Source organism: Hemitrygon akajei, chromosome 9 (assembly GCF_048418815.1).
Source record: "Hemitrygon akajei chromosome 9, sHemAka1.3, whole genome shotgun sequence".
In the NCBI taxonomy this organism is placed as follows: Eukaryota; Metazoa; Chordata; class Chondrichthyes; order Myliobatiformes; family Dasyatidae; genus Hemitrygon; species Hemitrygon akajei.
Window position 1 is genome coordinate 84,641,039 of NC_133132.1, and position 24,527 is coordinate 84,665,565.

A 24,527-nucleotide genomic window follows, 5' to 3' on the forward strand; every position below is an offset into this window, starting at 1 on the left:
CTTACCCTTAAAAGAACATGGGACATCAAAATTGGCAGAGACCAAACTCAATCACCTCCATATTAGAACTGGCCTCATTGTTATCAGGCCAGACCTTTATCAGGAGATAGCTGAATGTCAGGACTGTGGTCTTCAATGTCACAAAGCAAATTCACAATTAGAGCATGTTACGTAGTTATTTAAGTAAGGCAAAAAAATATTGAATGTCTGCCTCAGCATGAATTTTACCAGGTAAGATATTTTCCAGAGTTTTATAAATTTGGCACGTTTCAGTTTCAATTTGATGAGCATTAAAAGGTAAAGTTAAAACAAAGATTTTTGAATTTGCAAGTATCACTGTGCTCTACATAAACAGAAGTGATGTTTACATTTAGGGAATCTTCTGAGAATGGGCACAGGCCTACTGCTCCATCAAGCTAGGACCATAATAATGAAGCCATCATGCAGCAAGATCCAAATTTCAGCTGTGCTATGGACAACTGCTGCAGAAAGTAAAGAATATAGTAGACCAGTCTAGATTGCCATTGTGCTGTGACTGACTGGAGCGTAACATAATGTATAATCTTCTCTCTTAATGTAACAAAATGATGGAAGTGCAAACAAGTCAATCTGCCTCATTCTCTACAGCAAAATTATAGTGCCTTTTTCTGTTAATATCCATTTCAGAACCCTTTTATTAAGTTTTGAGATTGCACTTTTATGCAAGTAATCAGGGCTTTACCTATGTTTTACTTTCCATTCAAGATTGTTTTCCCCTGAATGCAACAATGTCATAGGCTGGGACTATTTCATTAAATTGCTTGCATTAGTCTCCAAGTAGTTATTGTTTTGCTCAAATCCAGATAGAGCGTGTTGCTGTATTGTTCATTATGGGTGGTATTTGGTTTCTTGCAGCTTACAGGAAGACCCATGGGATTATGTTTTCCACAGGCCAGTGAACAGGCTGGAAGTAGTCAGCTCACTGGAAATTGATTGGAAGTATAGCTAAAGGGCAAAAAGAGGATTCACATGTAACCTTTTTATAGAGTCATGGTTGGACTCTGCTACTGAGATTGTTTCCTTGTGCTGAATTGAAATCAAAACATTATAAAATGATTCACTGCAGAAGTCCATTCAACCTATTTATGCTAGTGCTAACTCTTTAGTACAACAAGCCATATAATTATGCTCTCCTGCTTTGCCTTTATATTTTTATCCAACTTTTTGTTGAAGGTTACAGTTATGTCTGGTTTTACCACTCTGTTCAGGGCATGCATTCAAATCCCATTAGATGAGTTTAAGAAAAAACTTTGTCCTTTACCTATTTGTCAGATGTACATCAAAATATCAAAACATGTAGCGAATTGTGTCATTTGTGTCAACTTTTTTGCCAATTGCCCTAAATTAACTTATTTTGTCTCCTTCTCAGTTCTAAAGAAGGGACTTGGACTCGAAGCAGGGGTGTCAAACTCATTTTAGGTCACGGGCCGGATTGAGCAAAATGCAGCTTCATGCGGGCCGGATCAGTCGGACGCGTGCGAACGCAGCTTTCGTTGCCTCCGTTTTTTCAGCCTGCTCTCATGTGTCTCAGTCTCTGCTATAACTACAAAGTGTTTCACTTTACAAATTCCGTTTCTTATGAAGAAGACTGCCGAGCAAGACTGCCGAATAAACACTAAAAACCCTGAAAACCTGGTACCTGAATAAACTCAGCATTAGCCATATCATACGCCATAGGCGCTTCGATTACTGGGGCCAGCTTTAATAGTAATTAGATATTATCTCGTGGGCCAAAGATAATTCCACCGCGGGCCGGATTTGGCCCGCGGGCCTTGAGTTTGACATATATGGTTTACAGCATTTAATATTCTTATTTCAGACCTCCAGCATGCAGTGCCTATAATAAGTATTCACCTCCCCTCCCCGTAAATATTCATGTCTTACTGTTTTACAGCATTGAATCGCAGTAATTTAATTCGGCTTTTTCTTATACTTATCAACAGCAAAAGACTTCTTCGTGTCAAAGTGAAAACAGATCTCTACAAAGTGATCCAAATTAATTACAAATATAAAAACAAAATAATTGATTGCATAAGTATTTACCCCCTTCAAGTCAGTATTTAGTAAATGCACCTTTGGCAGCAATTACAGCCTTGACTCTGTGTGGACAGGTCTCTTTAAATATGACTTACCAAATCATCACTGGTGCAGGCATATGGTTGTAGAAGTCACATAATTAGTTAAATAGAGATCACCTCTGCACAGTCAACGTGTTTCAGTTGATAGTAGAAAAAAATACACCTATATCCGAAAGGTGCAATTGCTAGTGAGTCAGTATCCTGGCAAAAACTACACAATGAAGACAAAAGAACACTCCAAGCAAATCCACAAAATGGCTATTGAAAAGCACAAGATGGATACAAAAGAATTTCCAAATCGCTGAATATCCCTTGGAGTAGAGTTAAGTAGTGTTGGCGCGTGGCCTAGTGGATAAGGCATCGGTCTGTTGATCTGAAGGTCACTGGTTCGAGCCTCAGCTGAGGTAGCGTGTTGTGTCCTTGAGCAAGGCACTTAACAACACATTGCTCTGTGTTGACACCGGTGCCAAGCTGCTTGGGTCCTAGTGCCCTTCCCTTGGACAACATCAGTGGCGTGGCGTGGAAGGCTTGCAACTGCTGGTCTCCCATACAACCCTGCCCAGGCCTGTGCCCTGGAAACCTTCCAAAGTGCAAATCCATGGTCTCACGAGACTAACGGATACCTATCAGAGTTAAGTCAACTGTTAAGAAATGGAAATAATTTGGTAGAGATATAAATCTGCTCTGCCTAGAGCAGGCCATCCTTGAAAACTGAGTGACTGTGCAAGAAGGGGACTAGTGAAGGAGGCCACCAAGAGACCGCTGATATCTCTAGAGGAGTTATGAGCTTCAGTGGCTGAGATGGAAGAGACTGCATACAATTGTTGTGCAGGTGCTTCACCAGTTGCAGCTTTATGAGAGAGTGGCAAATAGATAGCTACTGTTGAAAAAAGCTCACATGAAATCTCAGCTAGAGTTTGTCAGAGGGCACATGGGAGAATCTGAAGTCAGCTGGAAGAAGTTTCTATGGTCTGATGAAACCAAAATTGAGCTTTTTGGCGATCGGACTAAACACTATTTATGGCTTAAGTCAAACACTGCACATCATCAAAAACACATCATCCCTACTGTTAAGTATGGTGGTGATTGCATGTGGTGAAGGCTTGTGGTGGCAGAGGGTAAAATGAATGTAGTAAAATACAGAAAAATCCTTTAGGAAGACCTAATGCAGTCTGCAAGAGAACTGTGACTTGGGAGAAGATTTGTCTTCCAACAAGACAATGATTCCAAGCATAAAGCTAAAGCAACAAAATTAATGTCCTGGTGTGCTCAAGTTGGAGTCCAGACCTCAATCCAATTGAGAATTTGTGGTTGGACTTGGAAAGGACTGTTCACTCATGACTCCCATGCAATCTGACAAAGTTTGAGCAGTTTTGTATAAAAGAAGAATGGGGAAATATTGCAGTGGCCAGATATGCAAAGCTGATAGAAACCTATCCAAACAGACTCAAGGCTGCAATTGCTGCCGAAGGTGTATCTACTAAATACTGACTTGAAGGGGGTGAATACTTATGCAATTAATTATTTTGTGTTTTATATTTGTAATTAATTTAGATCACTTTGTAGAGATCTGTTTTCACTTTGATAGGAAAAGGTCTTTTTCTGTTGATCAGTGTCAAAAAATCCAAATTAAATCCACTGTGATTCAATGCTGTAAAACAATATAGCATGAAAACTCACAAGGGGGTAAATACTTTTTATAGGCACTGTATGTAGTGATTTGCAATTCAGCTGGTTGGGGAACAAGGTGGGCCCAATGAACCAAGCATCACAACAGGACACTATGAGAAGGAGTAACTATTGCATTATTAGATGTTATTAGATGTTTCTTTGCATTGCATTTATTTATTTATTTTTGCTTCCAGTCTAACCTGCTAAGAAATGACTTCCTCCATTTAGTCCCTGCCTCCCCTACCATAATGGTTAAGATTTGGAGAGTCTCAGTGATGTGGAAACACTGCACTATCTAATATAAATTTATGACTTCTACATTTGAAACACATGCATGGAAGTTCTGGAATTCTGGCAACTACCAACAATATCTGAACCAATGGTTTGTACTCTCCAGTTAATTGTGATCATTTCTAATTATCCAGTAGTAAAACAATTGAGAAACATGAAAATTCTAAATAATTGGAGGGGACAGGTAAAAGTGTTTATCATCAGCCCAGATGAAATCAGAAAATGGATTTTCAGGGAGCTTAAGTATGAAACACTTTTAGGGACTACTTGTGCTGGGTTCAGGATAGGTTCGTCCTACTGAGACATGGAAAAATTTGTAGGAAAATTGAACCATGGCTGACGAAACATGTGAGGCAACATGTCAAGAGAAAGAAGGAAGTATATGTTAGATATAAGAAGTAGGAAGCTTGAGGGGCTCATGAGAAATATAGGGTAGCCAGGAAGGAGCTTAAGAAAGGACTTAGGAGAGCTCAAAGGGGGCATAAGAAGGCCTTGGCATGTAGGATTACGGAGAACCCCAAGGCGTTCTATGCGTATGTGAAGAGCAGAAGGATGCCAAGAATTAAGGTGGGGCCGCTAAAGGATAAAGAAGGCAATATGTGCCTGGAGGCGGAGGAGGTTGGGGAGGTTCTAAATGAATACTTTTCTTCAGTATTCACAAGTGAAAAGGACCTTGATCAGGGTGAGGTCGAAATAGAACAGGCTTGTATGCTGGACAATGTGGAGATTAAGGAAGAAGTGTTAGATCTTCTTAAAAACATCAAGATTGATAAGTCCCCAGGGCTGGATGTGATATACCCCAGATTGCTGTGGGAAGTGAGAGAAGAGATCACTGGAACAGTAGCTATGATCTTTGAATCCTCTTTGGTTGCAGGGGAGGTACTGGAGGATTGGAGAATGGCAACTGTGGTTCCCTTGTTTAAAAAAAGTAATGGGAGAATCCTGGGAACTATAGACCGGTGAATCTTACGTCGGTGGTCTGCAAACTATTGGAAAGGATTCTTAAGAATAGGATCTACGAGCATTTGGAGAAGTACAGTCTACTCAAGGATAGTCAACATGAGTTTGTGAAGGGAAAGTCATGCCTCATGAGCCTAATTGAGTGTTTTGAAGAGGTAACAAAAGAAATTGATGCGGGTAGGGCGGTAGATATGGTCTACATGGATTTTAGCAAGGCATTTGACGAGGTCCCCCATGAGAGACTCATCCAGAAAGTCATGAGACATGGGATCAGTGGAACCTTGGCTGTTTGGATAAAATATTAGCTTACAGGAAGAAAGCAGAGGGATAGTAGTGGAAAGAAGTTATTCTGCCTGGAGGTCGGTGACTAGTGGAGTGTCGCAAGTACCCCTGGGACCCCTGCTCTTTGTGATTTTTATAAATGACTTGGATGAAGAGGCGGAAAGATGGGTGAGTAAATTTGTGCAGGACATGATGAATGGAGGAGTTGTGGATGGAGCTGCAGGTTGCCGAAGGTTCAAAGAGGATATAGATAGGATGCAGAGTTGGGTAGAAAAGTAGCAGATGGAGTTCAATCCGGATAAGTGTGAGGTGATGCTTTTTGGAAGGACAAAGCAGAAGGCTGAGTACAGGGTTAATGGTTGGTTACTTAAAAGTGTGGATGAACGGAGGGACCTTGGGGTTCAAATCCATACATCCCTCAAGGTCGCTGCACAGGTTGATAGGATAGTTAAGAAGGCCTATGGGATGCTAGGCTTCATTAACAGGGGGATTGAGTTCAAGAATAGAGAGGTTATGTTGCAACTCTACAAATCTCTGGTGAGACCACACTTAGAGTATTGTGTTCAGTTCTGGTCACCTCATTACAGGAAGGATGTGGAAGCTATGGAGAGGGTGCAGAAGAGATTTACCAGGATGTTGCCTGCATTGGAAAACAAGGCTTATGAGGCAAGCATAGCAGAGCTGGGACTTCTCTCTTTGGAGCGTAGAAGGATGAGCAGAGACTTGATAGAGGTCTACAAGATTATGAGAGGCATAGATAATAGACAATAGACAGTAGGTGCAGGAGTAGGCCATTCGGCCCTTCTAGCCAGCACCGCCATTCACTGTGATCATGGCTGATCATACACAATCAGTACCCCGTTCCTGCCCTCTCCCCATATCCCTTGACCCCGCTATCTATAAGAGCTCTATCTAACTCTCTCTTGAATGCATCCAGAGACTTGGCCTCCACTGCCGTCTGGCACAGAGCATTCCACATATCCACCACTCTCTGGGTGAAAAAGTTTTTCCGCATCTCTGTTCTAAATGGCCTACCCCTTATTCTTAAACTGTGGCCTCTAGTTCTGGATTCACCCATCAGCAGGAACATGCTTCCTGCCTCCAGTGTGTCCAATCCCTTAATAATCTTATATGTTTCAATCAGATTCCCTCTCATCCTTCTAAATTCCAGTGTATACAAGCCCAGTCGCTCCAATCTTTCAACATATGACAGTCCCACCATTCCGGGAATTAACCTTGTGAACCTACGCTGCACTCACTCCCTCAATAGCAAGAATGTCCTTCCTCAAATTTGGAGACCAAAACTGCACACAATACTCCAGGTGTGGTCTCACCAGGGCCCTGTACAGCTGCAGAAGGACCTCTTTACTCCTAAACTCAATTCCTCTTGTTATAAAGGCCAGCATGCCATTAGCTTTCTTCACTGCCTGCTGTACCTGCATGCTTGCTTTCATTGACTGATGTACAAGAACACCTAGATCTCGTTGTACTTCCCCTTTTCCTAACTTGACTCCATTTAGATAGTAATCTGCCTTCCTGTTCTTGCCACCAAAGTGGATAACCTCACATTTATCCACATTAAACTGCATCTGCCATACATTTGCCCACTCACGCAAACTGTCCAAGTCACTCTGCATTCTCATAACATCCTCCTGACATTTCACACTGCCACCCAGCTTTGTGTCATCAGCAAATTTGCTAATGTTACTTTTAATCCCTTCATCTAAATCATTAATGCATATTGTAAACAGCTGCAGTCCCAGCACTGAACCTTGCGGTACCCCACTGGTCATAGCCTGCCATTCCAAAAGGGATCCGTTAATCACTACTCTTTGTTTCCTGTCAGCCAGCCAATTTTCAATCCATGTCAGTACTCTGCCCCCAATACCATGTGCCCTAATTTTGCCCACTAATCTCCTATGTGGGACTTTATCAAAAGCTTTCTGGAAGTCGAGGTACACTACATCCACTGGCTCTCCCTTGTCCATTTTCATAGTTACATCCTCAAAAAACTCCAGAAGATTAGTCAAGCATGATTTTCCCTTCATAAATCCATACTGATTCGGACTGATCCTTCTACTGCTATCCAAATGTGTCGTAATTTCCTCTTTTATAATTGACTCCAGCATCTTTCCCACCACTGACGTCGAAGATAGGGTGAATAGTCACTACCTGTTTCCCAGGGCATGAATAGCAAACACCAGAGGGCATATGTACAAAATTAAGGGAGAGAAGTTTAGGGGAGACATCAGGGGTAAGTTTTTTACACAGAGGGTTGTGGGTGCCTGAAATGACTTGCCAGGGATGGTGGTGGAGTCTAAAACATTAAGGGTATTTAAAAGCCTCTTGGACATGCACATGGATAAAAGAAAAATAGAGGGTTACGGGATAGTGTGGGTTTAGTACTTTTTTAAAGGAATATTTGGGTAGGCACAACATCGAGGGCTGAAGGGCCTGTACTGCGCTGAAGTATTCTAGTGTCTAGTGTCTAGTACCAGGAGAAGCAAAGCTATGTCCTGAATGTCTTGGTCCTTATTGTCCCTTTGTGTGCAGTATATTTTAAGATCCTCCATTTTTAGTGACTGCATTAATACTTTTTCTTCAGAATTTAGTGGCATTGAAGAAGCAAGGTAAAAACATGGGAAGCAAAAAGTAGTGGAAAGTTATTTGTGAACTGCTAGTTTCAAAAGTAGGATAATTTTAGGAAACTCCATTGAAATATGACAGAAGCTACTGTTGATTGCAAAATGGAAAGTAATGCAATGGGTCTAATGATCAACCATTTCTTGATAACTAACATTATTTAAGAAGGTCAAATTGTAGTATAACTTATTATTATGCAAATTAGATGTTGCTGAAAATGTCATGAAATCATCTTTATCCCATGGCCACTAATTTTACTGTAAGAGAAAATACTACAACAAACTCAAGGTTTCCTACAGTTATGGAAATTATAGGCTGCATACACATCATTCTGAAAGCATCTAATCTTGAATGGTTGGCCTTTACCTCACTTAAAAACAACAAACACAGTAAGTCAATTCTTTCATTGCGTCACTGTGTAATTATTTCTTTGTGCCCACTATGGTAATCACTGTTATGTTTTGATTTAAGACATCTCTAAAGATTCAACTTTTTTTCACCCATTCTTTAGTGAAGGTAGTTCCTGGGGCATCTCTTAGATGTGAAGTAATTATTAACAATTAAGAACAAAAATGAAAAGGAAAAATTGAAAAATTACTCTTAGGCAATGACATGGCAAGAAGGAAACAAAGGAATTAGAGTAAAACTTCCAGCAATGTGATTTAAAAACTGTGTTGCCTGTGGTTCATAATAAATTTATTTTAGTTTAAGTGGAAATTTCACTGCTGCTATTTGAATGAACATCACATAAATTTTCCTGTATTGTTAACTAAAAGAAAGACGTGTAATTCCGTACTAACTTCACACCCCTCTTCACCATGTCGTAAACTGTGTTAGACCAAAAAATAATTTGAGGTTAGCTGCCATTAGAAGAGGTGGTTAACAGTTAATTCATGATGACCTCGAAAATATATGGTAATTATAAAGATACATTATGTATTGGGTGTCAATGATTTTGTTCAAGGGCTGGCTGTCACCACAAGGAAAGTCACTTCCCAGCTTTTCTTCAACCATCTTTTTCCAGTGGTCAAAGAGCTGCTCTATGAAATGCAGTATGAATGAACTCCATGTATGCAGTGAAAATGATTTTAACAGCATGACATCTCCATGGGAAATGCAGGGAGCAGCACTGACATCTACACATGGGATTCTGTGGCCTCCTAAAGCTCTTGACCCTTTCAAATAGAGCACCGATGCTGCCCAAATTTGGCTGCCCAAAAAACTTCTTTCCTTACATTTCCTTCATGATGGCTCTAATCAATCTGTAATAGCACTAATGTTGATGGAAACAAGGCTAAATCATTGTCTTTGAAACTTTTTCAGTCTCACTTGTCACATTGGTACACATCTCTCCAACAAACTTCTCTTGAGAGTGAAGCTTATCTTTAGTACTTATGGGAAACTATTCTATCTATGGCAGTTACATTCCAGAACCAAGGTGGTTGAGGTGCAGAATGCATACATTATTTGGGTTGAATGTGTTCAGAGGATGAGCTGTAACACATTGTCGACTTGTTCAGTGAAGCACACTTGAAGATAAAGCTAACATTCAAAATCTGCATGACTAAAATTCTCTAAGATACTGCCTCTGCTGTGCAGTCCAACTCCGAAAATAAAAGTTCATTGCTGTAAACGAGGTTTTTTTTTTATTTATTGGAAACCATCTGTCAGGGAAGGCATATATCAGTGAGGAAATTTACCACCATCTTCAACATGCTTTCAGTTGATTAGGGGGAAAGTTGTTTAAAAATCATGACTGCAGATCTTGCACAAAGCTTGTAGTTGAGTGGCAACATTGATCCCTCCTATATGTTTCTGAGATCTTGATTTCTGACAGCAAGTATCCTGAGGCACTGGAAAGATATCAACAATTCTGTCTCAACAGAATCCTCCTAAACTGGAAGGAAAAGAGATCCAAGGCCCGAGTGTCTTCTCTCAGGCATCCAAATTCTAGTTATACTCAGCCAACTCCTTTGTGCAGACCATATACTTTGCATATCTAACACGAGACTCCTGAAACATGTTCTTCAAACTCCATCATGAGAAGAGGTTGCCATGTTGATGGAGGAAAAGATTCAAAGATGGAGGAAAGTTTCCTGGAAGGATTGGAGCCATGCTGACTCTCGGGAACCTCTGCTCCACAACCATTCATCATGGAGAACCGCCTCAATGCTGTGCATCAGGAGCACACAATACTGGATGAGTGTCAGAAGGAGCCTGGACTTCCTCTGTGATAGTGTGTGGTTGGCCATGTGAGACCACATTGGCCTCATCTGTCACCTCAGAAATCACCAAAATGGAGTGGAAATAAAACCATTCTCTGTTCAAGGGAGTGCCTAAGAAAATGAACGATGTCTTAAAATACCTTTGCAAGTTCCATGCAAATTCTAACTAGGAGATGCACACGGATTTGATAAATATTGTCAAAGGCTGGCTGCTACAGATTTTTAGAGTATTCTGCCTTGTTGGAGTACACAAACATTGAGCAGATAAAGGCAGTTCAAACCTTGGTAAATAGATTGTCATGGTGGAGTATGGGAACAGAGAACATGGGATGAGGTTAGACCATAAATGGTAGGAGAAATTGAAGCTGATTGGATGGATAAACTCATTGGAAAGTAAAGAAATTGGCAAAAACCTGAAGTGGGATCAGTGGGAGGGGGAAGTTTGTTTTTAGATCAGAGATTGCAACCATTCAGGTGTTACCTTGGCGTGAGACTGTGGGGAGGTGTCAGGTCAGGATAAGAATTAGGCGATGATTGGAGGGTAAGCAGTGGGAATGGGAAAGGGCAGGAGATTATGGAGCAGCTGGGTGGAGAGTAAATGACAAGAGGATTGACTCTCAGGAACCTCTGGTCCACAAATCTTCAAAGTGGAGGAGAGCCTCAAAGCTGAGCACCAGAAGCATAAGGCCTGGACAGGTGACAGAAGGTGGCCTAAGACCATGACTAAGTGCAAATATGTTACTTATGGAGGACCTACCAGAAATAACTTCTTGCACCATACCTCACAACTTGAGACCTCTTATAATGAAAGAGAAGCATCGCCTGAACAGTGAAGATCCTGATACCCTCCGCAGGAAATGCAGGAAACAGTTTACAGGTCAGCCAGCAAATGTGGAGAAAGAGTTAATATTTCTGATCAAAAGCTTGCTATACGGAATATTTCCAGCATTTTCAGTTATTTTGAATTTCACACCTCTGCAGCTTTTTGATTATTTTATCATTTTTCCTTATGCAATTGATTTTTTTTACTGCAATTGAATCAATTATTGTATAAAGAACAAGGGACCACGGGATCTGGTTTCTAGGCGACCATGTTAAAATAGCAAATAGGACAACTTCAATCAAGTGGCATTAAAAGCAATGAAATCAGAAGCAAGACAATGAATTTTAAGAGGACTGGAGAAGTAGCATTATTTTGAGTGGCTGGCCTTTTCTCGTCATTAACTGGCATTGCATTCACTGACTCCAGATGAATGTTCAGTCACAAATAGAATGAAATGCAGAGATGAAAGCAGGAAGCTGTAAGTTATAATCACTTACTGCATGCATTCAATCTGAAATCTTTGACCTTTTCCATGCACATAAAATGCAACAAGTCAACAATTTAAGTACATACTATGTGATTATTTACTCACACCATACTGCTTGTCGCCTTGGTTTATATTTAGACCTAAAATATCCCAACTGCAAGTTGTGAGCATCAGCTGCTGATATTTATTTCCATTGATATCAATAAATGAAAGAAGATTTAATATTATCAGATGGTTCTTCATCAGAACGGTGACAGTCGATTGTGTTCTCAATTTTCATTTCAGTGCATCTCTCTTGCTGAGATTCCTTGGAGATGGAAATATTCCAATAATATGAGGAGACAAAATTGTAAGTCCACAGCCATGTATAGAACCGAGTATGCTTATTACTTCCAGTGAAACAGGCAGCAAAAAATTACAATTTTCAGCAGAAGTACTGTATTCTATCCCACCTTAAGGGCAAGATAAATTTAAGGACATCTGTGTTGAATGTGAGCAATTGAAAACACATCAATATGACTAAGTTTACACTGCAATGTGAGCCTAAATTGATAATGTTATATCTATCCAGTAATGGTAGTATGTGTATTTTGAGAAAATGTGTTTAGAAAGTACCAAATCGAAAAACATGTACCTGTACTTCACATTAAAAACCTATGTATGTTGAATCTGCTCTTAAAGCTGTTGAGTTTTCATTCTGTGACCTAAAATGGCTTGTTCAACAAAAAGAAGAATTCAATCCAGAGTTTTAATAAGATCTGTTTCTCAATGTGAAATGATCTGTTTTGAACTGTGGCAGAGAATATTACTATTTTACCGTAAATAAAACCAATGTTTCATGTTCAGAATCAGAAACAAAATCAGATTTATTATCACAGACATATGTCATAAAATATGTTGTTTTGCATAGCAGAACAACTATAAGTTTAAATATATAGATAGTGCAAAAGGAGGAATAGTGAGGCAGTGTTTATGATTTCATGGACCAATGAAATCTGATGGCAAAGGTATAGAAACTTGATTTCTATACTCATAGTATATGCATTGGTAACAAATGTCAGATGATGTTTATACACCGTTGTGTTACTTGATTTTGTTAGCATGTGTTCATCCAGTGACGAGTATTTATTTTCTAAGCTCCCATCTAAGAAGGCTGTGATGCTCAGTTACTGAATATATTGTATAAAACTCAGATACATAGATCTGGTGGACAGTAGGTCTTTAATCTTGGGGTTGAAATATCAATCATTAGAGCACACAGGTTTAAGGTATGGAGTGGGAGAGGTAGTTTAAAGGAGTTTTATGAAGCAAACATTGTTTATTCAGAGAGAAATAGGTCTTAGGAATGTGTTGCCAGAAACGAGATGGAATTGGATAAGATGTGAAGAAGTTTCAAAGTTCAAACTAAATTTATTGTCAAAGTACATGCGTCATCACCATATACAACCCTGAGTTTCATTTAAATGCTCACATTCTTGTGAGCATTCCCAGTAAATCCAAGAAATATAACAGTATCCAGCAGGACAGACAAACAACCAATGTGCAAAAGTCAATAAACTGTGCAAATACAAAAGAAAAAAATAATAAATAAGGAAATAAGAAAAAATAGATAGTTAAATAGGTAGATAGGTAAATAAGCAAGCAAGCAGAAAATATTGAAACTATGGGTGGCGCAGTAGCATTGTGGTTAGCACATCGCTTTATAGTACCAGTGACTGGGGTTCAATTCCCGCTGCTGGGAATATATACATTCTCCGCTGGGTGCTCCAGTTTCTTCCTGCATTCCAAAGAAATACCGGTTGGTAGGTTAAGTGGTCACTATAAATTGTCCCATATTAGGATAGAATTAAATCAGGGGTTGCTGGGCTGTGAAGCTCAAATGGCCAGAAAGGCCTATTACACACTGCATCTCAGTAAGTGAACAAATACATAAACGCAATTTGAGATGAAGAGTCCTTTAAAAGTGAGACCATAGGTTATGGGAACAGTTCAGCGATGGGACAAGTGAAGTTCAGAGAAATTATCCCTTCTGGTTCAAATGCCTGATGGGTGAGGAGTAATAACTGTTTCTGAACGTGATAGTGTGAGCCCTAAGGCTCCTGTACCTTCTTCCTGATGGCAATAGTGAGAAGTGAGCACGAAATGGATGGTGGGGATTCTTGATGTTAGATGCTGCTTTCCTGCGACAGTGATCCATGTAGATGTGCTCAGCGCTGGGGATTACTTTACCCATGATCAACTGGGTGTATCCACTACTTTTTCCAGGCTGTTTCATTCAAGGGCATCAGTGTTTCCTTACCAGGCTGCGAGTCAAAATATACTCTCCACCACACATCTGTAGAGGTTTCTCAAAGTTTTATATGATACGCTAGATCTTTGCAAACTTCTAAACAAGTAGAGGTGCTGCTGTGGTTTCTTTGTAATGGCTCATGAGCTTATGTTCCTCCGAAATTATAACACCAAGTAATTTAAAGTTGCTGATCCTTTCCACCTCTGATCCCCTTTGAGGACTGGCTCAAGGACCCCTGATTTCCTCTCCTGAAGTCAATAACCAGCTCCTTGGTCTTGCTGACATGAAGTGAGAGATTGTTTTTATGGCACCACTCAGCCAGATTTTCATCCTCCCTCCTATATGCTGAGTTGTCACCATCTTTGATTTGGCCAGTGACAGTGGTGTCATTATCAAAAATAAAGAAAGTATTGGAGTTAAGCTTAACCTCAGTCATAAGTATAAAATGAGTAGAACATAGTGCTAAGCACACAGCCTTGTGGTGGACCTGTGCTGATGAAGATTGTGGTGGAGATGTTGTGGCCAGTCTGGACTGATTGGGGAAATAAAGGATCTAATTGCACAAGGAGGTATTGAAATTTATTGATTAGCTTTGATAGGATGATAGTATTGAATGCCAGAGATGTAAATAATGAAGATCTTACCTGTCAAGATGTTTCGCGGTTGAGTGAAGAGCCAATGACCAGTTCTGATGGTAAGCAAATTGGAGTGGATCCAAGTGCTCCTCAGTCAGGAATTGATACGTTTCATCAGCAACTTCTCAAAGCACTTCAGCACAGTGGATTTAAGTGTTACTGGACAATAATAATTGTGGCAGGTTACCATGTCTTTCTTAGGCACCAGTGTATTTTAAGCTTGCTTAAAGCAGGTGGATACCACAGACTGCTGATGCGAGACGTTAAAGATAATGGTGAAAACTCCAGCCAGTTGATTGGCACAGGTCTGTAGTACTTGGCCAGGTACCCTGTATTGGCTAGATGTTTACCATGGGTTCACCCTCCTAAAGGATGCTGTCTCATTAGCCTCAGAGACTGTAATCACAGGAGCATTGGGGTCTGTGGGAGTCCGTGAAGGTTTCTCCATGTTTTAAGACCACACTACCAAAGATATACAAGCGGAATTAGGCTATTTGGCCCATCGAGTCAGCTCCCATCATTTCATTGTGGCTAGTTCTGAAAAATGGTATTGAGATAAAAAGATCAGTCATGATCTTATTGTATAAAAGAGAAGGCACCAGCATCCAATTGGCTGCACCTGCTTCCATTTCTTATGAACTTGCATTACCCAAAATTCAAGAGTTACTTGACTAGTTGTCAGGGTTTATATTGAACCTATTTTTAATCTAATACGAATGTCAAGGACATTAATTTAATGGAATGACTCTTGATCACTATAACACCCAGATGTCACGATACAATGCTTTCTCAATCCATATATAACCATATAACCATATAACAATCACAGCACGGAAACAGGCCATTCCGGCCCTCCTAGTCCGTGCCGAACTCTTAATCTCACCTAGTCCCACCTACCCGCACTCAGCCCATAACCCTCCACTCCTTTCCTATCCATATACCTATCCAATTTTACCTTAAATGACACAACTGATCTGGCCTCTACTACTTCTACAGGAAGCTCATTCCACACAGCTATCACTCTCTGAGTAAAGAAATACCCCCTCGTGTTTCCCTTAAACTTTTGCCCCCTAACTCTCAAATCATGTCCTCTCGTTTGAATCTCCCCTACTCTCAATGGAAACAGCCTATTCACGTCAACTCTATCTATCCCTCTCAACAATCCCAGAATGATTCAATAAATTCTTGCAATTCACATAAGAACAATTGATTTATTTATGACTCTGACATTGTTATGGAAGCCTACTTCTTTTGCAGCCTCATTGATGGAGTAGTTTAATAAAACAATACTTGAGGGAGAGTGAGAGAGAATGCGGAAGATAAATAGAGATGAGCCACGGCTTCCATTGCTCCATCTCTTTTTACTCCTGAGAGGCCTCTTTAGAGGCAGTGATTGAAAATAACAAGGAAGGAGTTCATCTTCGCCACAAGGTATCCAATTGTCTTGCAAGCTCAGGCTTCATTACAGGCGCTGATAGCACCATTGGGGCTGGTGTTCAATTAACCATAGAACCATAGAACATTACAGCACAGAAACAGGCCTTTGGCCCTTCTTGGCTGTGCGGAATGATTTTTCTGCCTAGTCCCACTAACCTGCACCTGGGCCATATCCCTCCAAACCCCTCTCATCCATATACCTGTCCAAGTTTTTCTTAAATGTCAAAAGTAAGCCTGCATTCACCACTTCATCTGGCAGCTCATTCCACACTCCCACCACTCTCTGCGTGAAGAAACCCCCCCCAATGCGCCCTTTAAACTTTTCCCCCTTCACCCTTAACCCATGACCTCTTTTTTTATTCTCCCCTGGCCTCAGTGGAAAAAGTCTGCTTGCATTCACTCTATCTATACCCATCATAATTTTATACACCTCTATCAAATCACCCCTCATTTTTCTACGCTCCAGGGAATAAAGTCCTAACCTATTCAACCTTTCTCTGTAACTCAGTTTCTCAAGTCCTGGCCACATCATTGTAAACCTTCTCTGCACTCTTTTAACCTTATTAATATCCTTCCTGTAATTAGGTGACCAATACTGCACACAATACTCCAAATTTGGTGCCACCAATGTCTTATACAACCTCACCATTACATTTCAACTCTTATACTCAATACTTTGATTTATAAAGGCCAATGTACCAAAAGCTCTCTTTATAACCCTATCTACTTGTGACACCACTTTTATGGAATTATGTATCTGTACTCCCAGATCCCTTGGTTCTACTGCACTCCTCAGTGTCCTACCACTTACCTTGTACATTCTCCCTTGGTTTGACCTTCCAAAGTGCAATACCTCACACTTGTCCACATTAAACTCCATCTGCCATTTTTCAGCCTATTCCTCCAACTGGTCCAAATCCCTCTGCAAGCTTTGAAAACCTTCCTCACTGTCAACTACACCTCCAATCTTTGTATCATCAGCAAATTTACTGATCCAATTTGCCACATTACTATCCAGATCATTGATATAGATGACAAATAACAATGGACCCAGCACTGATCCCTGTGGCACACCACTAGTCACAGGCCTCCACTCAGAGTAGCAATCCTCCACTCCCACTCTCTGGCTTCTTCCATTTGAGCCAGTGTCTAATCCAATTTACTACCTCTCCATGTATACCTTGCGACTGAATCTTCCTAACTAACCTCCCATGCAGGACCTTGTCAAAGGCCTTACTGAAGTCCATGTATACAACATCCACTGCCTTAGAAATGATATTTAATGATTTTGTAATTGACTCAAAGAGAAGTTCATCTCACCATCTCTTAACAACAACATTCAACACTCCCTTTATCCTTTATATATTGTAGTAAGTTGAAAGAGCATTAGTATTATCTATGTTGCAACAGCTATAAACTGGCTGAATATGTTGACATGCTAATTTACTCAAGTTTGATTTTGAGCTTTGGTTACACAGGAAAGCCTGTCAGAGACAGTTTACTGGAAATCATGTGGTAGTTTCCAATCAATTGCATATCAGTGGTCTTGCCTTATATGGAGTTGTTAGTCACTTCTAATGGTGAGAAGGGAGATCCTGAACAGTATGATTGTTTGCAATGTACTCAAAATTCTGGAGGAGTTCAGAAAGCTAGGGAGTATCTATGAAAAAGACAGAAAAGTCCATACTTTGAGTCAAGACCCTTCAACAGGACAGTCCTGATGAAGGGTCTTGGCCTGGAATGTCGACCGTTTACTCTGTTCCATAGATGCTGTCTGGACTGCTGAGTTCATCCAGCATTTTGTGTGTGTTGCTTGGATTTCCAGCATCTGCAGATTTTTGCATCTTTGTAGTATGGTAGTTTGTTTCAAGGTATCCTTGGAGCTTCTTCACGGACTGGTTCACGGTGAATACCTGGTGACTTTGATGCCTCTCCATGTATCGTCAAGTGTTGTGGCTGCCTGGTGGCTGAAGACTGAACAGTAAAAATATGCAAGCAGCATTACTAATTGTTTATTGCTGATGATAAGTATCACAATGAATTGCATGCAGCCTTGAGCTTGCTTTGTTAGTGAAGATTCAAATAAGGAATTTTGTTCTTTTAGATGAGTTAGAATAGATTTGTAGTTGTAGTTAGAAGTTGAACTAGACCTCTAGTCAAGAGTTAAAAAAAACTTGAGTTACTGATTTATTTTTTTAACGAAGACAAATAAAGTTACTTAATCAAGCATTTCATGAAAGTCTGTCTTTCACTGCTAACTTGGTTGATCAACAAGGAATCAAAAAAATCCTGAGCTCCATTCTGAGACACCCATTTCTATTAAGAATGCTATTTTGACCTTACAATGTTCAACAAACATGTGTAGTACTGTGTAAAAATCTTAGGCACATATATACTGTTGCTGGAGTTCCTAACGCTTACACTACTGGGGTAATTTTATATATTGAACTGTACTGATACCACAAAAGGAAACTAAATTTCATGACATATGTTAGTGACGATAAACCTAATTCTGATATGGGTCTCTATATCAGTCTATATTCAGTCTATATGGACTGAAAGTGGGAACAGGGCAGGAAGAGGGGAATCATGGCTGGGAAAAGAGGAAAGGAGAGGGGAGGAAGTGGGAAGCACCAGAAAGATACTCTGTAATGACCAATAACCAACTGTCTGGAATCAAAAGAACTTGCCTGGTGTCTCAGAGCTGGGTCTGTCTGCACCCATGCCACACTCTGCCTTTGGCCACCAAACCCACAACCCTCCTGCGGTGCTCAACCCTTGCCATTCCCAACACCTTTTGATCCTGTCAGATTTACAGACTCCCTTTGTGCTCCACGTTGGCAAATACAGTACCGAGCAAAAAGTCTTAGGCACCCTATGCCTAAGACTCTTGCTCAGTACTATATAACCCGAAGTTCAGAAAGGCCTTGTTGATTGGCTTGGGCAAGAACTTATTGAATAGTATGTCTTGTGATCTGAATATTTGCATTCAACTTGCTGATAGGTCTATTATGCTATCGAAAATTAATCTGTTCTGCTGACAAAAGTTATTCAAGGGGATTTGGTAATTTTTTCATGGACTAGTTGGGGGTGAAACTGGAAGTGAGCATTAGTGAATTGGCACCCCAGATTAGTTCAACTGAAGACAGAAATAGTATAGATAGGGAAAAAAAGCCACTGGCCTGATAGAATACATTTTATGTTTTTTGAAGCGCTTTGTTTCTATTTGAGTCCAATGAGGACTCAATGTCTTAGCTAATGTCTTAGCTACTAAGATTCCTCCATACACTCATGTAGTAGTTAGATAGAGTCATAGAGTAAAACATCATGGAACCGGCCCTTTGCCCAACCCATCATTGTTGACCATGGTGCCACTGAGCTGGTTCAATTCGCTTCTGTTTGGCCCATATCTCTCTACAGGCCTCCTATCCAGATCCTTATCTAAATAACTTTTTTGTTAGATTATGAGGACAATCAGTCCTTGTTTATTGTCATTTAGAAATGCATACATGCATTAAAAATGATACAATGCTATTGTATTTCAAATGTTATTGTTGTACCTGCCTCAACAACTTCCTCTAGTATTTCATTCCATATAGACATCACCATCTGTGTCATTGTTTCTCAGTTCCTTTATAAATCATTCACCTTCTAGTTTTTAGTTCACCTTCCCAAGGGAAAAGACAATGTGCATTCATCCTATCTGTACCTCTCATGATTTTTTTTACACTTCCATAAGGTCACCCCTCAATTTCTTATGTTCCAAGGAATATGGTCCCAGTCTGTCCAACTTCTCCCTGTAAATCATCACCCTCAAGTCCTGGCTGCACCCTTGTAAATCTTTTCTGTTCCTTTACTTGTTTATTTGTTCCTTGCCTTGTTTATTATTTATTTATTAATTACTGTACTGCCCTGCACTGTTTTTGTGCACTTTAGGTAGTCCTGTGTAGGTCTGTAGTCTAGTGTAGTTTTTGTGTTGTTTTATGTAGTCTAGTGTATCCTTCATTTGTCTCACATAGTCTAGTGTAGTTTTGTGTTGTTTCATGTAGCACCATGGTCCTGGAGGAATGTTATTTCATTTTTACTGTGTACTGTACCAGCAGTTTATGGTTGAAATGACAATAAAAAGCGACTTGACATGACTTACTGTTTTAACCAGGTCTATTCTATAAGAGAGTGACCAAAACTGTACACATTTGTGGCGTCAACAAAGACTGCAATATGTCCTAGTTCCTAAACTTGTTGCCCTGACTGATTTGCACATCACAAAAAAATTGCTTGTGATTTGAATATCAGTGTTTTCAATAAATAGTTACTCAAGTCAGCTAACAGTGCTTTCTGAAGAGTAGGTTATATGGTACGTGTTTGTTTAACATTGTAATGTCAAGATTTTTACTAGGTGATATTGAAGGGATAAAACCGAAACCCAAATTGAATAAGTATCAGAAAGAATTTATAAAAATTGCATTGGCAGTAGCCAAAAAAGCTATTGCAGTTACCTGGAAATCGGATACATATTTAAGTATAGATTGTTGGAAGAAAGAAATTTATAGCTGTATTCCACTTGAAAAAATTACTTATAATTTAAGAGATAAATATGAAACATTTTTGAAAATTTGGCACCCTTATTTACAAAAGACAGGATTAAATATATAGCTGCTCTGAAGATGAAATAATTGGTTACTTGGGGAAAGAAATGATTATATATACTAAAGTTATTAAGAACTCCATGGAGCATGTGGGGATTTTCCAATATCCAGGCACTCTCTTTTTTTTCTTTCTTTCTTTCTTCTTTTTTTCTATAGGGATGTTAGGGGGGAGGGTTTAAGGGGAGGGGGGAAGGGTAATATACTTTTTTTTCACATTCTTTCATTCTGTAATTATCTGAAAATGCAATAAAAAAAGTTTTAAAAAAAGAATGCCATTCTTAATAGAAATGGGTGAGGAGGCAGAGTGTGCTGCAGGTGGTGACTATGTCTTGGGTACCAGATCTTTGGGAAATGACCTCACCCAGGATATTGTAGTCATTTAGCAGTTTGTGATGTCAAGGTCTTGGAACTGTTTTTAAATACACCTCCGATACTGCTCAGATAGACAAACAGGATCATTCTGGATCGAGCTAACATCTATTTTTAAATTATATAAAAATGAATTGATTTTAAAATCAAATGAAAATTATTTTAAAGGATTAGAAATAAGTGGAGATAAACATAAGGAACACTTGGCAGCACTTAACTTTTTACTCAGTTGTTTCTTAATCCAACTTCATTGATATAAGGCTGAGGGATTAGATGCACCACATCTGACCCCTGTCTTCAGTTTGTCTGTGCTCCACTCTGTGACTCAGAGTTAAAGCTGGCAGCAGATCGGAAAGTCAGAAGAATCTATATCTGAACCTTCAGCCTCGACTTTCCACATAACACTTTTCTAGGGCAGAGATCAGAAATGAACTGAACATCAAGCAGCAGATAGCTAGTGGCTCTCAATGAAATCATTCGATAAAGTATAATTCAGTCGAAGAAGCTGTTATGTTAACACTGAATTGGGCACTGTTATAGGGCAAAAGGGCATAACTGAGGACATTCAGGCTAATTTTTCATTCCTGAGTATTAAAAAATTATACACCCAATTACCTTAAGTGAGGAGAACAATGGTAAGCAACTACTCAACAAGTTTAAAATAAGATAAAAAGATGGACTCAATAAATGTTATTTCACTCAAACATTTAGTTTTAAGGTAAATATTGTATCAATAAAAACCTTGTCATGAATTGTTTTCTTAATTAGAGTAAAGATAGCTGATGAAAATACATGTAACAACTGTATCTAATGGACAGCAATGTGAGGTGAAATTTAGATTTAACTGAGGTTTCTTCAGATACATAAAGTGTAAAAGAGAGGTGAGAGTGGATGTTGAACTGCTGGAAACAATGCTGGGGCAATAGTAATGGGAACAAAGAAATAGTGGATGATCTGAAGAAGCGTTTTGCATCAATCTTCACTGTTGAAGACTTTAGCAGTATGGTGGAAGTTCCCAGTGTCAGGAGTCATGAACTGTGTGAAGGTACCATTACTAGGGAGAAGATTCTTGGGAAACTGAAAGGTCTGAAGTTAGATAAGTCACCTAGATCTGGGTTCTGAAAGAGGTGGCTGAAGAGATTGTGGAGTATAGATAGTGATTTCAAGAATCACTAGATTCTCATATAGTTCTGGAAGACTGTCAAATTGCAAATGTCACTCCACTCTTCAAGAAGGGAGAGAGGCAGAAAAAAGGAAATTATAGGCCAATTAGTCTGACCTCAGTTGTCAGGAAGATGTTGGAGACGATTGTTAAAGATATGGTTTTGAGGTATTTGGAGGCACAAGATAAAAAAAGTGATAGTCAGCATGGTTTCCTCAAGGGAAAATCTTGCCTGAAAAATCTCTGTTGGAACTCTTAGAAGAACTAACAATTAGAATAGACAAAGGAGAATCGATTAATATGTACTTGGATTTTCTGAAGGCCTTTGACAAGGTGCAACATTTGAGGCTGCTTAACAAGCTATGAGCCCATGGTATTACAGGAAAGATTCTAGCATGGATAAAGCAGTGGCTATTGCCAGGAGGAAAAGAATGGGAATAAAAGGTGCCTTTTCTGGTTGGTTGCCGGTGACGTGGTGTTCCACAGGGTTCTGTGTTGGGAAAGATTCTTTTCACACTAAATGGATGATGGAATTGATGGCTTCGTTGCAGAATTTAAAGACAATATAAAGATAGATAGAGGAGCAGATAGTTTTGAGAAAGTAGAGAGGAACATAAGGACAAACAGATTAGGATAAAAATGGGAATGAAGAGGCAGGTGAAATGTAATATCGGGAAGATTCTGGTCATGCAATTTGGTAGAAGAAATGAAAGGGTTGACTATTTTCTAAATGGAGAGAAAATACAAAAATTGAGAAACAAAGGGATTTGGGCATAATTGTGCAGGATTCCCTAAAGGTTAATTTGCAGGATGAGTTAAGGTTTTATAAAGCACTGGTGAGGCCTCACTTGGAGTATTGTGAGCTGCTTGGGGCCACTTATCTTAGAAAGGACGTGCTGAAACTGGAGAAGATTCAGAGGAAGTTCACGAAGACAATTCCAGAATTAAACAGTTTGTCATATTAAGAGCATTTAATGGCTCTGGGCCTGTAAGTCATTGGGTTTCAGAATGAGGGGTGACCTAATTGAAACCTATCAAATGGTGAATGGCCTTGACAGAATGGGTGTGGTGAGAAGGTATTTCCTATCATGGGACTGTCTAAAACCAGAGGACACAGCCTCAGAATATAGGGGAATCCTTTTAGATGAGGAGGAATTTCTTTAACCAGGACTAGTGAAACCATGGAATTCATTACCATGCAACTGTGGAGGCCAGGTCTTTATGTATACTTAAGGCAGAGGTTGAAAAATTCTTGATTGGTCAGGGCATGAAGGGATATGGGGAGAAGGCAGGAGATTGGGGCTGAGAGGGAAAATGGATCAGAAATAATGAAATGGTGAGGCAGATTCGATGGGCCAAATGGTCTAATTCTGCTCCTATATCTTATGGAAATATCTCATGAAATTTATGTTTCTGTGTTTACATTGCAGGGTGTAAATGCAAACCCATCTTTTTCTTTGGAATGCTACAGAAGATTAAAACTAACTAATATTTTCATGGAAGATTATCAGTCCAATACTGGTTAGTTTATGTGTTGGCAGTAACCTGTGGAGGGAAGTTATATAATTTTCACATAATTTTCTAAAGCAAAACATTAATACTGTCAGCCATGCTGACAACATGTATGTCAACTAAGTTAGAAATGTCAATAAATATCAATATTTAAATTGATGCATCATTATTGATTCAGTATAAATTTCTAATTGTGAACAGCTCCATCATGGACTCAATCCACCATGGAGGACATCTTAAAAGAGTGAGTGCCCTAAGAAGACAACATTCTTCATCCTCACCATCCAGGAGATGCCTCTTCTTGTTTCTACCATCAAGGAGGTGGTCCAGGCACCTAGATAACTACACTCAATGATTCAGGAACAAATTCTTCACTTCTGTAATCAGATTTCTGAATGCCAGTGAACCTCAGAACATTACTTCAGTATTTGTTTTTCTGCACTATTTATTTATTTTGTAATTTATAGTCATTTTATGTCTTGCACTGTACTGTGGCTGAAAAATAAGAAATTTCACATCATATAAAACACATAATAAACCTGATGCTGATTCTGATCCTGATCTCATCTATATTTCTTGCCTAAATGAATAAGAGTCTTGTGGCACTAATACTGACAAAAGTATAGATAAAATCTTAATTTAGAAATCAAACTTGCAGAATACAGTGCACCTACAAAGAGCTTCCGATACTTTTTACGTGGCTCCTTTTGACCTGCTGTCTTTTGGGTTCTGAAATTCTGCCCCTTAAAAATGGCCTCTGGCATTGAAGAATGTCCAGAGGAGGTTTTGCGAATGATTTCCAGAAACAAAGGGATAATATATGAGGAGTGTTTGATGTCTCTGGGCCTGTACATGCTAGAGTTTAGAAGAATGAGGGGGGATCTCATTGAGAACTATCGACTATTGAAAGACCTACAACAGAACGGATGCAGAGAGGATGATTCCTACACTGGGGGAGGCTAGGACCAGAGAGC

At 39.6% G+C, this 24,527-nt stretch overlaps 1 long non-coding RNA gene across 1 annotated transcript in view; it reads left to right on the forward strand.

Moving 5' to 3' along the window:
- LOC140732807 (uncharacterized) overlaps positions 1–24,108 on the forward strand; it is a 46,719-nt gene extending 22,611 nt beyond the window's left edge. Inside the window, exon 2 of the long non-coding RNA XR_012100146.1 lies at positions 23,755–24,108. This is a non-coding gene — a long non-coding RNA (uncharacterized lncRNA). The remainder of the gene's footprint in view (positions 1–23,754) is intronic.
- Positions 24,109–24,527: the final 419 nt, after the last annotated feature.